The 11,369-nt window shown below is 49.7% G+C and overlaps 16 non-coding genes across 16 annotated transcripts; all 16 read right to left on the bottom strand.

The window, feature by feature from the left end:
- Positions 1–21: 21 nt before the first annotated feature.
- Positions 22–103, bottom strand: trnal-aag (transfer RNA leucine (anticodon AAG)). Its single transcript has one exon. It is a non-coding gene; the product is annotated as a tRNA-Leu (tRNA).
- An 820-nt stretch (positions 104–923) lies between these two features.
- trnal-aag (transfer RNA leucine (anticodon AAG)) lies at positions 924–1,005 on the bottom strand. The gene has a single exon. It is a non-coding gene; the product is annotated as a tRNA-Leu (tRNA).
- Positions 1,006–1,372: 367 nt separating this feature from the next.
- On the bottom strand, positions 1,373–1,454 carry trnal-uag (transfer RNA leucine (anticodon UAG)). Its single transcript has one exon. It is a non-coding gene; the product is annotated as a tRNA-Leu (tRNA).
- An 828-nt stretch (positions 1,455–2,282) lies between these two features.
- On the bottom strand, positions 2,283–2,364 carry trnal-uag (transfer RNA leucine (anticodon UAG)). The gene has a single exon. It is a non-coding gene; the product is annotated as a tRNA-Leu (tRNA).
- Positions 2,365–2,743: 379 nt separating this feature from the next.
- Positions 2,744–2,825, bottom strand: trnal-aag (transfer RNA leucine (anticodon AAG)). The gene has a single exon. It is a non-coding gene; the product is annotated as a tRNA-Leu (tRNA).
- Positions 2,826–4,046: 1,221 nt separating this feature from the next.
- trnal-uag (transfer RNA leucine (anticodon UAG)) lies at positions 4,047–4,128 on the bottom strand. Its single transcript has one exon. It is a non-coding gene; the product is annotated as a tRNA-Leu (tRNA).
- A 379-nt stretch (positions 4,129–4,507) lies between these two features.
- On the bottom strand, positions 4,508–4,589 carry trnal-aag (transfer RNA leucine (anticodon AAG)). Its single transcript has one exon. It is a non-coding gene; the product is annotated as a tRNA-Leu (tRNA).
- Positions 4,590–5,409: 820 nt separating this feature from the next.
- trnal-aag (transfer RNA leucine (anticodon AAG)) lies at positions 5,410–5,491 on the bottom strand. The gene has a single exon. It is a non-coding gene; the product is annotated as a tRNA-Leu (tRNA).
- Positions 5,492–5,858: 367 nt separating this feature from the next.
- On the bottom strand, positions 5,859–5,940 carry trnal-uag (transfer RNA leucine (anticodon UAG)). Its single transcript has one exon. It is a non-coding gene; the product is annotated as a tRNA-Leu (tRNA).
- Positions 5,941–6,768: 828 nt separating this feature from the next.
- Positions 6,769–6,850, bottom strand: trnal-uag (transfer RNA leucine (anticodon UAG)). The gene has a single exon. It is a non-coding gene; the product is annotated as a tRNA-Leu (tRNA).
- Positions 6,851–7,229: 379 nt separating this feature from the next.
- trnal-aag (transfer RNA leucine (anticodon AAG)) lies at positions 7,230–7,311 on the bottom strand. The gene has a single exon. It is a non-coding gene; the product is annotated as a tRNA-Leu (tRNA).
- Positions 7,312–8,131: 820 nt separating this feature from the next.
- trnal-aag (transfer RNA leucine (anticodon AAG)) lies at positions 8,132–8,213 on the bottom strand. The gene has a single exon. It is a non-coding gene; the product is annotated as a tRNA-Leu (tRNA).
- A 367-nt stretch (positions 8,214–8,580) lies between these two features.
- Positions 8,581–8,662, bottom strand: trnal-uag (transfer RNA leucine (anticodon UAG)). The gene has a single exon. It is a non-coding gene; the product is annotated as a tRNA-Leu (tRNA).
- Positions 8,663–9,490: 828 nt separating this feature from the next.
- trnal-uag (transfer RNA leucine (anticodon UAG)) lies at positions 9,491–9,572 on the bottom strand. Its single transcript has one exon. It is a non-coding gene; the product is annotated as a tRNA-Leu (tRNA).
- A 379-nt stretch (positions 9,573–9,951) lies between these two features.
- On the bottom strand, positions 9,952–10,033 carry trnal-aag (transfer RNA leucine (anticodon AAG)). Its single transcript has one exon. It is a non-coding gene; the product is annotated as a tRNA-Leu (tRNA).
- A 1,221-nt stretch (positions 10,034–11,254) lies between these two features.
- trnal-uag (transfer RNA leucine (anticodon UAG)) lies at positions 11,255–11,336 on the bottom strand. The gene has a single exon. It is a non-coding gene; the product is annotated as a tRNA-Leu (tRNA).
- Between the last annotated feature and the right edge of the window lie 33 nt (positions 11,337–11,369).

Genomic DNA, 11,369 nt, shown 5'->3' with positions numbered 1-11,369 from the left:
TGGTTTCTTCAAAACCTTCTTTGGCAGCGGTGGGATTTGAACCCACGCCTCCGAAGAGACTGGAGCCTTAATCCAGCGCCTTAGACCGCTCGGCCACGCTACCGGCTTCGTGCGGCTTTCGCACTGCAATGGCAACGGCATAGTTTATCCACTTGGACGCTAAAGTGTCTGCTTTTCTTCTTCTATCGGCGGACATATTTGGGGTCAACCTCGTGCCGCACTGCATTGGTGAGAACAATATAACTTTTGAGATCATTTACTAAGCAACTGATCTTTTACAAAAATTAATAAAACAGACGCCCAGTGAACACAGAGGATGTGGAAATCAGTCTAACAAAAGCCCACCACAAGGACATCTGCCGTTCATTGATACTACACCAACATCGTACACGCAAGGTCTTGCCACAGACATTTTCAACACAGCGCTTTTCCAAGGATGGACCGAGCCAACATCTTCACAAAAGCTTCGCTGGCAGTGGTGGGATTCGAACCCACGCCTCCACAGAGACTGGAGCCTAAATCCAGCGCCTTAGACCACACTACCTCCGAGAAGCCCCGGCCCTCTTATTCCTAGCCAAAACCGAAGGGGGCGTAACACGCGAGCTAGAGAATCTCAGTCAAGTCATCTATTGGCAGATGCAGACAAAGAAGCGCTAGATTCCTAAGACTTCGGACTGGCCGACGCGGCTTTATGGTTTGCTTTATACGGCCGCCTGCGTGTTGGGCATTCTTTTGATGTGTTCTTCGTTGGTTCGGCCAGCTTGGGCCATCCTACGCCCTTTGAATATTGGAGAACTTGAAGGAATTGAAGAAACGTCAAGCCGACTCTTCCAAGTTGCTGCTGTTGAAAAGAGCAACAGAGGGCGCCAAGTTGAGTATAAGCTGCTCAACAGCTTGGATGGTGGTTTCTTCAAAACCTTCTTTGGCAGCGGTGGGATTTGAACCCACGCCTCCGAAGAGACTGGAGCCTTAATCCAGCGCCTTAGACCGCTCGGCCACGCTACCGGCTTCGTGTGGCTTTCGCACTGCAATGGCAACGGCATAGTTTATCCACTTGGACGCTAAAGTGTCTGCTTTTCTTCTTCTATCGGCGGACATATTTGGGGTCAACCTCGTGCCGCACTGCATTGGTGAGAACAATATAACTTTTGAGATCATTTACTAAGCAACTGATCTTTTACAAAAATTAATAAAACAGACGCCCAGTGAACACAGAGGATGTGGAAATCAGTCTAACAAAAGCCCACCACAAGGACATCTGCCGTTCATTGATACTACACCAACATCGTACACGCAAGCTCTTGCCACAGACATTTTCAACATGGCGCTTTTCCAAGGATGGACCGAGCCAACATCTTCACAAAAGCTTCGCTGGCAGTGGTGGGATTCGAACCCACGCCTCCACAGAGACTGGAGCCTAAATCCAGCGCCTTCGACCACTCGGCCACACTACCTCCGAGAAGCCCCGGCCCTCTTATTCCTAGCCAAAACAGAAGGGGGCGTAACACGCGAGCTAGAGAATCTCAGTCAAGTCATCTATTGGCAGATGCAGACAAAGAAGCGCTAGATTCCTAAGACTTCGGACTGGCCGACGCGGCTTTATGGTTTGCTTTATACGGCCGCCTGCGTGTTGGGCATTCTTTTGATGTGTTCTCCGTTGGTTCGGCCAGCTTGGGCCATCCTACGCCCTTTGAATATTGGAGAACTTGAAGGAATTGAAGAAACGTCAAGCCGACTCTTCCAAGTTGCTGCTGTTGAAAAGAGCAACAGAGGGCGGCAAGTTGAGTATAAGCTGCTCAACAGCTTGGATGGTGGTTTCTTCAAAACCTTCTTTGGCAGCGGTAGGATTTGAACCCACGCCTCCGAAGAGACTGGAGCCTTAATCCAGCGCCTTAGACCGCTCGGCCACGCTACCTGCTTCGTGCGGTTTTCGCACTGCAATGGCAACGGCATAGTTTATCCACTTGGACGCTAAAGTGTCTGCTTTTCTTCTTCTATCGGCGGACATATTTGGGGTCAACCTCGTGCCGCACTGCATTGGTGAGAACAATATAACTTTTGAGATCATTTACTAAGCAACTGATCTTTTACAAAAATTAATAAAACAGACGCCCAGTGAACACAGAGGATGTGGAAATCAGTCTAACAAAAGCCCACCACAAGGACATCTGCCGTTCATTGATACTACACCAACATCGTACACGCAAGGTCTTGCCACAGACATTTTCAACATGGCGCTTTTCCAAGGATGGACCGAGCCAACATCTTCACAAAAGCTTCGCTGGCAGTGGTGGGATTCGAACCCACGCCTCCACAGAGACTGGAGCCTAAATCCAGCGCCTTCGACCACTCGGCCACACTACCTCCTACAAGCCCCGGCCCTCTTATTCCTAGCCAAAACAGAAGGGGGCGTAACACGCGAGCTAGAGAATCTCAGTCAAGTCATCTATTGGCAGATGCAGACAAAGAAGCGCTAGATTCCTAAGACTTCGGACTGGCCGACGCGGCTTTATGGTTTGCTTTATACGGCCGCCTGCGTGTTGGGCATTCTTTTGATGTGTTCTCCGTTGGTTCGGCCAGCTTGGGCCATCCTACGCCCTTTGAATATTGGAGAACTTGAAGGAATTGAAGAAACGTCAAGCCGACTCTTCCAAGTTGCTGCTGTTGAAAAGAGCAACAGAGGGCGCCAAGTTGAGTATAAGCTGCTCAACAGCTTGGATGGTGGTTTCTTCAAAACCTTCTTTGGCAGCGGTGGGATTTGAACCCACGCCTCCGAAGAGACTGGAGCCTTAATCCAGCGCCTTAGACCGCTCGGCCACGCTACCGGCTTCGTGCGGCTTTCGCACTGCAATGGCAACGGCATAGTTTATCCACTTGGACGCTAAAGTGTCTGCTTTTCTTCTTCTATCGGCGGACATATTTGGGGTCAACCTCGTGCCGCACTGCATTGGTGAGAACAATATAACTTTTGAGATCATTTACTAAGCAACTGATCTTTTACAAAAATTAATAAAACAGATGCCCAGTGAACACAGAGGATGTGGAAATCAGTCTAACAAAAGCCCACCACAAGGACATCTGCCGTTCATTGATACTACACCAACATCGTACACGCAAGGTCTTGCCACAGACATTTTCAACATGGCGCTTTTCCAAGGATGGAACAAGCCAACATCTTCACAAAAGCTTCGCTGGCAGTGGTGGGATTCGAACCCATGCCTCCACAGAGACTGGAGCCTAAATCCAGCGCCTTCGACCACTCGGCCACACTACCTCCGAGAAGCCCCGGCCCTCTTATTCCTAGCCAAAACAGAAGGGGGCGTAACACGCGAGCTAGAGAATCTCAGTCAAGTCATCTATTGGCAGATGCAGACAAAGAAGCGCTAGATTCCTAAGACTTCGGACTGGCCGACGCGGCTTTATGGTTTGCTTTATACGGCCGCCTGCGTGTTGGGCATTCTTTTGATGTGATCTCCGTTGGTTCGGCCAGCTTGGGCCATCCTACGCCCTTTGAATATTGGAGAACTTGAAGGAATTGAAGAAACGTCAAGCCGACTCTTCCAAGTTGCTGCTGTTGAAAAGAGCAACAGAGGGCGCCAAGTTGAGTATAAGCTGCTCAACAGCTTGGATGGTGGTTTCTTCAAAACCTTCTTTGGCAGCGGTGGGATTTGAACCCACGCCTCCGAAGAGGCTTTCGCACTGCAATGGCAACGGCATAGTTTATCCACTTGGTCGCTAAAGTGTCTGCTTTTCTTCTTCTATCGGCGGACATATTTGGGGTCAACCTCGTGCCGCACTGCATTGGTGAGAACAATATAACTTTTGAGATCATTTACTAAGCAACTGATCTTTTACAAAAATTAATAAAACAGACGCCCAGTGAACACAGAGGATGTGAAAATCAGTCTAACAAAAGCCCACCACAAGGACATCTGCCGTTCATTGATACTACACCAACATCGTACACGCAAGGTCTTGCCACAGACATTTTCAACATGGCGCTTTTCCAAGGATGGACCGAGCCAACATCTTCACAAAAGCTTCGCTGGCAGTGGTGGGATTCGAACCCACGCCTCCACAGAGACTGGAGCCTAAATCCAGCGCCTTCGACCACTCGGCCACACTACCTCCGAGAAGCCCCGGCCCTCTTATTCCTAGCCAAAACAGAAGGGGGCGTAACACGCGAGCTAGAGAATCTCAGTCAAGTCATCTATTGGCAGATGCAGACAAAGAAGCGCTAGATTCCTAAGACTTCGGACTGGCCGACGCGGCTTTATGGTTTGCTTTATACGGCCGCCTGCTTTTTGGGCATTCTTTTGATGTGATCTCCGTTGGTTCGGCCAGCTTGGGCCATCCTACGCCCTTTGAATATTGGAGAACTTGAAGGAATTGAAGAAACGTCAAGCCGACTCTTCCAAGTTGCTGCTGTTGAAAAGAGCAACAGAGGGCGCCAAGTTGAGTATAAGCTGCTCAACAGCTTGGATGGTGGTTTCTTCAAAACCTTCTTTGGCAGCGGTGGGATTTGAACCCACGCCTCCGAAGAGACTGGAGCCTTAATCCAGCGCCTTAGACCGCTCGGCCACGCTACCGGCTTCGTGCGGCTTTCGCACTGCAATGGCAACGGCATAGTTTATCCACTTGGACGCTAAAGTGTCTGCTTTTCTTCTTCTATCGGCGGACATATTTGGGGTCAACCTCGTGCCGCACTGCATTGGTGAGAACAATATAACTTTTGAGATCATTTACTAAGCAACTGATCTTTTACAAAAATTAATAAAACAGACGCCCAGTGAACACAGAGGATGTGGAAATCAGTCTAACAAAAGCCCACCACAAGGACATCTGCCGTTCATTGATACTACACCAACATCGTACACGCAAGGTCTTGCCACAGACATTTTCAACACAGCGCTTTTCCAAGGATGGACCGAGCCAACATCTTCACAAAAGCTTCGCTGGCAGTGGTGGGATTCGAACCCACGCCTCCACAGAGACTGGAGCCTAAATCCAGCGCCTTAGACCACACTACCTCCGAGAAGCCCCGGCCCTCTTATTCCTAGCCAAAACCGAAGGGGGCGTAACACGCGAGCTAGAGAATCTCAGTCAAGTCATCTATTGGCAGATGCAGACAAAGAAGCGCTAGATTCCTAAGACTTCGGACTGGCCGACGCGGCTTTATGGTTTGCTTTATACGGCCGCCTGCGTGTTGGGCATTCTTTTGATGTGTTCTTCGTTGGTTCGGCCAGCTTGGGCCATCCTACGCCCTTTGAATATTGGAGAACTTGAAGGAATTGAAGAAACGTCAAGCCGACTCTTCCAAGTTGCTGCTGTTGAAAAGAGCAACAGAGGGCGCCAAGTTGAGTATAAGCTGCTCAACAGCTTGGATGGTGGTTTCTTCAAAACCTTCTTTGGCAGCGGTGGGATTTGAACCCACGCCTCCGAAGAGACTGGAGCCTTAATCCAGCGCCTTAGACCGCTCGGCCACGCTACCGGCTTCGTGTGGCTTTCGCACTGCAATGGCAACGGCATAGTTTATCCACTTGGACGCTAAAGTGTCTGCTTTTCTTCTTCTATCGGCGGACATATTTGGGGTCAACCTCGTGCCGCACTGCATTGGTGAGAACAATATAACTTTTGAGATCATTTACTAAGCAACTGATCTTTTACAAAAATTAATAAAACAGACGCCCAGTGAACACAGAGGATGTGGAAATCAGTCTAACAAAAGCCCACCACAAGGACATCTGCCGTTCATTGATACTACACCAACATCGTACACGCAAGCTCTTGCCACAGACATTTTCAACATGGCGCTTTTCCAAGGATGGACCGAGCCAACATCTTCACAAAAGCTTCGCTGGCAGTGGTGGGATTCGAACCCACGCCTCCACAGAGACTGGAGCCTAAATCCAGCGCCTTCGACCACTCGGCCACACTACCTCCGAGAAGCCCCGGCCCTCTTATTCCTAGCCAAAACAGAAGGGGGCGTAACACGCGAGCTAGAGAATCTCAGTCAAGTCATCTATTGGCAGATGCAGACAAAGAAGCGCTAGATTCCTAAGACTTCGGACTGGCCGACGCGGCTTTATGGTTTGCTTTATACGGCCGCCTGCGTGTTGGGCATTCTTTTGATGTGTTCTCCGTTGGTTCGGCCAGCTTGGGCCATCCTACGCCCTTTGAATATTGGAGAACTTGAAGGAATTGAAGAAACGTCAAGCCGACTCTTCCAAGTTGCTGCTGTTGAAAAGAGCAACAGAGGGCGGCAAGTTGAGTATAAGCTGCTCAACAGCTTGGATGGTGGTTTCTTCAAAACCTTCTTTGGCAGCGGTAGGATTTGAACCCACGCCTCCGAAGAGACTGGAGCCTTAATCCAGCGCCTTAGACCGCTCGGCCACGCTACCTGCTTCGTGCGGTTTTCGCACTGCAATGGCAACGGCATAGTTTATCCACTTGGACGCTAAAGTGTCTGCTTTTCTTCTTCTATCGGCGGACATATTTGGGGTCAACCTCGTGCCGCACTGCATTGGTGAGAACAATATAACTTTTGAGATCATTTACTAAGCAACTGATCTTTTACAAAAATTAATAAAACAGACGCCCAGTGAACACAGAGGATGTGGAAATCAGTCTAACAAAAGCCCACCACAAGGACATCTGCCGTTCATTGATACTACACCAACATCGTACACGCAAGGTCTTGCCACAGACATTTTCAACATGGCGCTTTTCCAAGGATGGACCGAGCCAACATCTTCACAAAAGCTTCGCTGGCAGTGGTGGGATTCGAACCCACGCCTCCACAGAGACTGGAGCCTAAATCCAGCGCCTTCGACCACTCGGCCACACTACCTCCTACAAGCCCCGGCCCTCTTATTCCTAGCCAAAACAGAAGGGGGCGTAACACGCGAGCTAGAGAATCTCAGTCAAGTCATCTATTGGCAGATGCAGACAAAGAAGCGCTAGATTCCTAAGACTTCGGACTGGCCGACGCGGCTTTATGGTTTGCTTTATACGGCCGCCTGCGTGTTGGGCATTCTTTTGATGTGTTCTCCGTTGGTTCGGCCAGCTTGGGCCATCCTACGCCCTTTGAATATTGGAGAACTTGAAGGAATTGAAGAAACGTCAAGCCGACTCTTCCAAGTTGCTGCTGTTGAAAAGAGCAACAGAGGGCGCCAAGTTGAGTATAAGCTGCTCAACAGCTTGGATGGTGGTTTCTTCAAAACCTTCTTTGGCAGCGGTGGGATTTGAACCCACGCCTCCGAAGAGACTGGAGCCTTAATCCAGCGCCTTAGACCGCTCGGCCACGCTACCGGCTTCGTGCGGCTTTCGCACTGCAATGGCAACGGCATAGTTTATCCACTTGGACGCTAAAGTGTCTGCTTTTCTTCTTCTATCGGCGGACATATTTGGGGTCAACCTCGTGCCGCACTGCATTGGTGAGAACAATATAACTTTTGAGATCATTTACTAAGCAACTGATCTTTTAGAAAAATTAATAAAACAGACGCCCAGTGAACACAGAGGATGTGGAAATCAGTCTAACAAAAGCCCACCACAAGGACATCTGCCGTTCATTGATACTACACCAACATCGTACACGCAAGGTCTTGCCACAGACATTTTCAACACAGCGCTTTTCCAAGGATGGACCGAGCCAACATCTTCACAAAAGCTTCGCTGGCAGTGGTGGGATTCGAACCCACGCCTCCACAGAGACTGGAGCCTAAATCCAGCGCCTTAGACCACACTACCTCCGAGAAGCCCCGGCCCTCTTATTCCTAGCCAAAACCGAAGGGGGCGTAACACGCGAGCTAGAGAATCTCAGTCAAGTCATCTATTGGCAGATGCAGACAAAGAAGCGCTAGATTCCTAAGACTTCGGACTGGCCGACGCGGCTTTATGGTTTGCTTTATACGGCCGCCTGCGTGTTGGGCATTCTTTTGATGTGTTCTTCGTTGGTTCGGCCAGCTTGGGCCATCCTACGCCCTTTGAATATTGGAGAACTTGAAGGAATTGAAGAAACGTCAAGCCGACTCTTCCAAGTTGCTGCTGTTGAAAAGAGCAACAGAGGGCGCCAAGTTGAGTATAAGCTGCTCAACAGCTTGGATGGTGGTTTCTTCAAAACCTTCTTTGGCAGCGGTGGGATTTGAACCCACGCCTCCGAAGAGACTGGAGCCTTAATCCAGCGCCTTAGACCGCTCGGCCACGCTACCGGCTTCGTGTGGCTTTCGCACTGCAATGGCAACGGCATAGTTTATCCACTTGGACGCTAAAGTGTCTGCTTTTCTTCTTCTATCGGCGGACATATTTGGGGTCAACCTCGTGCCGCACTGCATTGGTGAGAACAATATAACTTTTGAGATCATTTACTAAGCAACTGATCTTTTACAAAAATTAATAAAACAGACGCCCAGTGAACACAGAGGATGTGGAAATCAGTCTAACAAAAGCCCACCACAAGGACATCTGCCGTTCATTGATACTACACCAACATCGTACACGCAAGCTCTTGCCACAGACATTTTCAACATGGCGCTTTTCCAAGGATGGACCGAGCCAACATCTTCACAAAAGCTTCGCTGGCAGTGGTGGGATTCGAACCCACGCCTCCACAGAGACTGGAGCCTAAATCCAGCGCCTTCGACCACTCGGCCACACTACCTCCGAGAAGCCCCGGCCCTCTTATTCCTAGCCAAAACAGAAGGGGGCGTAACACGCGAGCTAGAGAATCTCAGTCAAGTCATCTATTGGCAGATGCAGACAAAGAAGCGCTAGATTCCTAAGACTTCGGACTGGCCGACGCGGCTTTATGGTTTGCTTTATACGGCCGCCTGCGTGTTGGGCATTCTTTTGATGTGTTCTCCGTTGGTTCGGCCAGCTTGGGCCATCCTACGCCCTTTGAATATTGGAGAACTTGAAGGAATTGAAGAAACGTCAAGCCGACTCTTCCAAGTTGCTGCTGTTGAAAAGAGCAACAGAGGGCGGCAAGTTGAGTATAAGCTGCTCAACAGCTTGGATGGTGGTTTCTTCAAAACCTTCTTTGGCAGCGGTAGGATTTGAACCCACGCCTCCGAAGAGACTGGAGCCTTAATCCAGCGCCTTAGACCGCTCGGCCACGCTACCTGCTTCGTGCGGTTTTCGCACTGCAATGGCAACGGCATAGTTTATCCACTTGGACGCTAAAGTGTCTGCTTTTCTTCTTCTATCGGCGGACATATTTGGGGTCAACCTCGTGCCGCACTGCATTGGTGAGAACAATATAACTTTTGAGATCATTTACTAAGCAACTGATCTTTTACAAAAATTAATAAAACAGACGCCCAGTGAACACAGAGGATGTGGAAATCAGTCTAACAAAAGCCCACCACAAGGACATCTGCCGTTCATTGATACTACACCAACATCGTACACGCAAGGTCTTGCCACAGACATTTTCAACATGGCGCTTTTCCAAGGATGGACCGAGCCAACATCTTCACAAAAGCTTCGCTGGCAGTGGTGGGATTCGAACCCACGCCTCCACAGAGACTGGAGCCTAAATCCAGCGCCTTCGACCACTCGGCCACACTACCTCCTACAAGCCCCGGCCCTCTTATTCCTAGCCAAAACAGAAGGGGGCGTAACACGCGAGCTAGAGAATCTCAGTCAAGTCATCTATTGGCAGATGCAGACAAAGAAGCGCTAGATTCCTAAGACTTCGGACTGGCCGACGCGGCTTTATGGTTTGCTTTATACGGCCGCCTGCGTGTTGGGCATTCTTTTGATGTGTTCTCCGTTGGTTCGGCCAGCTTGGGCCATCCTACGCCCTTTGAATATTGGAGAACTTGAAGGAATTGAAGAAACGTCAAGCCGACTCTTCCAAGTTGCTGCTGTTGAAAAGAGCAACAGAGGGCGCCAAGTTGAGTATAAGCTGCTCAACAGCTTGGATGGTGGTTTCTTCAAAACCTTCTTTGGCAGCGGTGGGATTTGAACCCACGCCTCCGAAGAGACTGGAGCCTTAATCCAGCGCCTTAGACCGCTCGGCCACGCTACCGGCTTCGTGCGGCTTTCGCACTGCAATGGCAACGGCATAGTTTATCCACTTGGACGCTAAAGTGTCTGCTTTTCTTCTTCTATCGGCGGACATATTTGGGGTCAACCTCGTGCCGCACTGCATTGGTGAGAACAATATAACTTTTGAGATCATTTACTAAGCAACTGATCTTTTACAAAAATTAATAAAACAGATGCCCAGTGAACACAGAGGATGTGGAAATCAGTCTAACAAAAGCCCACCACAAGGACATCTGCCGTTCATTGATACTACACCAACATCGTACACGCAAGGTCTTGCCACAGACATTTTCAACATGGCGCTTTTCCAAGGATGGAACAAGCCAACATCTTCACAAAAGCTTCGCTGGCAGTGGTGGGATTCGAACCCATGCCTCCACAGAGACTGGAGCCTAAATCCAGCGCCTTCGACCACTCGGCCACACTACCTCCGAGAAGCCCCGGCCCTCTTATTCCTAGCCAAAACAGAAGGGGGCGTAACACGCGAGCTAGAGAATCTCAGTCAAGTCATCTATTGGCAGATGCAGACAAAGAAGCGCTAGATTCCTAAGACTTCGGACTGGCCGACGCGGCTTTATGGTTTGCTTTATACGGCCGCCTGCGTGTTGGGCATTCTTTTGATGTGATCTCCGTTGGTTCGGCCAGCTTGGGCCATCCTACGCCCTTTGAATATTGGAGAACTTGAAGGAATTGAAGAAACGTCAAGCCGACTCTTCCAAGTTGCTGCTGTTGAAAAGAGCAACAGAGGGCGCCAAGTTGAGTATAAGCTGCTCAACAGCTTGGATGGTGGTTTCTTCAAAACCTTCTTTGGCAGCGGTGGGATTTGAACCCACGCCTCCGAAGAGGCTTTCGCACTGCAATGGCAACGGCATAGTTTATCCACTTGGTCGCTAAAGTGTCTGCTTTTCTTCTTCTATCGGCGGACATATTTGGGGTCAACCTCGTGCCGCACTGCATTGGTGAGAACAATATAACTTTTGAGATCATTTACTAAGCAACTGATCTTTTACAAAAATTAATAAAACAGACGCCCAGTGAACACAGAGGATGTGAAAATCAGTCTAACAAAAGCCCACCACAAGGACATCTGCCGTTCATTGATACTACACCAACATCGTACACGCAAGGTCTTGCCACAGACATTTTCAACATGGCGCTTTTCCAAGGATGGACCGAGCCAACATCTTCACAAAAGCTTCGCTGGCAGTGGTGGGATTCGAACCCACGCCTCCACAGAGACTGGAGCCTAAATCCAGCGCCTTCGACCACTCGGCCACACTACCTCCGAGAAGCCCCGGCCCTCTTATTCCTAGCCA

Source organism: Hoplias malabaricus, chromosome 3, assembly GCF_029633855.1.
Source record: "Hoplias malabaricus isolate fHopMal1 chromosome 3, fHopMal1.hap1, whole genome shotgun sequence".
NCBI lineage: Eukaryota > Metazoa > Chordata > Actinopteri > Characiformes > Erythrinidae > Hoplias > Hoplias malabaricus.
The sequence above is the reverse complement of the archived record's forward strand: the minus strand, read 5'-3'. Positions and strand labels throughout refer to the sequence as shown.